General features: G+C 50.2%; 1 protein-coding gene across 1 annotated transcript in view; it reads right to left on the reverse strand.

The window, feature by feature from the left end:
* plekhg4 (pleckstrin homology domain containing, family G (with RhoGef domain) member 4) overlaps window positions 1-2,500 on the reverse strand; it is a gene marked incomplete at its 3' end in the record, with an annotated part of 103,236 nt that overhangs the window by 61,506 nt on the left and 39,230 nt on the right.

Genomic DNA, 2,500 nt, shown 5'->3' on the forward strand with positions numbered 1-2,500 from the left:
CACCAAATGTTACCGGACAAAGACCGGGAATTGCCGGTTAACGGAAACCCAGGTGTGTGTGTGTCCTCAATCTGTGTGTATGTGTGTGTATCCTCAGTCTGTGAGTCCCCACTGTGTGTGTGTGTGTGTCCTCTCTCTGTGTGTGTGTGTGTGTGTGTGTGTGTCCTCTGTGTGTCCTCTCACTCTGTGTTGAAAGGCCTCAGTGAAGTGGCACACGTGTCAGTCCAAGGTACTTCTCTGTGAAAGGGTGCGTGAAACCCTTTGTCCTGTTTATCAAATATTACTCGTCTGTCTACTCAACAGTCCTCTTTCCTCTACTCCTCCTCCCTCTCCCAACTTAACTTGACAGGATATCCAATCATCTCCTCCGTCAGACAGAAAAGCGAGAGCAGGAATCAGATTGTCCGTACTGATCATCAAAGCTGAGGCCTCTGTGGCCAAATCAATTAGTGAACAAAGGGGGGCCCCTGTGTGTGTGTGTGTGTGTGTGTGTGTGTGTGTGTTGCTGCGGCCCCCTGTGTGTGTGTGTGTGTGTTACTGCGGCCCCCTGTGTGTGTGTGTGTGTGTTGCAGCGACCCCCTGTGTGTGTGTCTGAGTGTGTGTGTGTTGCAGCGACCCCCTGTGTGTGTGTGTGTGTGCGCCCCCTGTGTAAGCCCATCAGAGGAGGTGGGGGGGGGGGGGGTGTCCATCTCATGGATCCAGTAATAAGATGATGCTATCTGGAACCATTGTGTGGAGGTGAGGGGAGCTGGGGGGGTCATTTCCCTGTGGGACACAGAAAGGGGGGGCTGGGGTGGGGGGGGTTCATTAAAGTGGGGGCCTCGGAGGCTAAGCAACCTCCTCTGTCATTGTTAGCGCTGACCCGGAATTGAGTGAAGGGCACACGTGTGTGTGTGTGTGTGTGTGTGTGTGTGTGTGTGTGTGTCCTAACAAGCCTGTGTTGACAATATGAGCCTAGCAGCAACAGCTACAACTAGGGCAAATGTAATTCCATGGCTGGTTGAATCACCACTGACTCTTTTGTTGTGTAAAAATAAATCTTGTATCCTGTACTGTGTGTGTATGATTGTATATCGTAAGTTTTGCGAAAAACAGAATAAACTGAACCATATCTAGAATACACAATATTATAGTCAACAAACATAATTTCCCTCAAAAGTGACCTAAGCCATTATTTTACAGGGTTCCCCCACCTTCTGAAACATCAAATTCAAGCACCATTCAAGCACCTTTCAAGGACTTTCACGACTCAATTCCCTCAAATTCAAGGACCCAACACGGCATAGTTTGAGACCGATCTCGATGAGAATTTATATAATAGGAACTATCCGCTCACAGACAACAATTAAAAAAAGAGAGAGAGAGGGGAATTCAAGCACTTTCAATGACCCATGTCTATTTTCAAAAACTTTTAAGACCTTGATTTCTTTTTCTCAAATTCACAAACTTTCAAGGATTTCAAGGACCCGTGGGAACCCTGTTTTAAGAAGGTGACGATATGGATTCATAGCTGTGGAGCCTGAAATACTCACAGTGGTTGCCACTGCAGCAGGCCTACTATAATACAGGACTATATATACTCCAGGACAATCTGAAACGCCTGAGTTCCCACTGCAGCAGAGCACAGACAGAGTCATGTGTTCAGGAATAGCCGTCAGTCCTCCCGTGTTGCTGTGTAGACGACAATTAAACAGGACATGGAAGGTTTGGACCTGATGTCCTGATTACAAACAGGCTCTTGTTTGTTTCGCTCCCTCCTTCCCTCCCTCCTTCCCTCTCTCCGTGGCCAAAGAGCTGTCCCAGTCAGTTTTCTTCTCTCTCCCTTCACCTGCCCCCCCCCCCCCCGCTCTCTCTCTCCCTCCATCCTACAAAGAGATATCCCAGTCAGTTTTCTTCTCTCTCCCTTCACCTGCCCCCCCCCCCCCCCCGCGCTCTCTCTCTCCCTCCATCCTACAAAGAGATATCCCAGTCAGTTTTCTTCTCCCCCCTCTCTCTCTCTAATCTCTGTATTAATTGTGTGTGTGTGTGTGTGTGTGTGTGTGTGTGTGTGTGTGGGGGGGGGGGTGCAGTAGCTCCCAGGGGAAGAGCAGGGTCTAGGGCTTTAGGGTGGCTGACCAGACATGGTCGTCACTATCTGGCCATGCTGGAAGGGTCGTCACTATCTGGCCATGCTGGAAGGGTCGTCACTATCTGGCCATGCTGGAAGGGTCGTCACTATCTGGCCATGCTGGAAGGGTCGTCACTATCTGGCCATGCTGGAAGGGTCGTCACTATCTGGCCATGCTAGAAGGGTCGTCACTATCTGGCCATGCTGGAAGGCTCGTCACTATCTGGCCATGCTGGAAGGGTCGTCACTATCTGGCCATGCTAGAAGGGTCGTCACTATCTGGCCATGCTGGAAGGGTCGTCATTATCTGGCCATGCTAGAGAAGGGTCGTCACTATCGGGCCATGCTAGAGAGGACATCACTATCTGGCCATGCTGGAAGGGTTGTCACTAT

Source organism: Nansenia antarctica (genome assembly GCF_963989245.1).
Source record: "Nansenia antarctica genome assembly, chromosome: 9".
NCBI lineage: Eukaryota > Metazoa > Chordata > Actinopteri > Argentiniformes > Microstomatidae > Nansenia > Nansenia antarctica.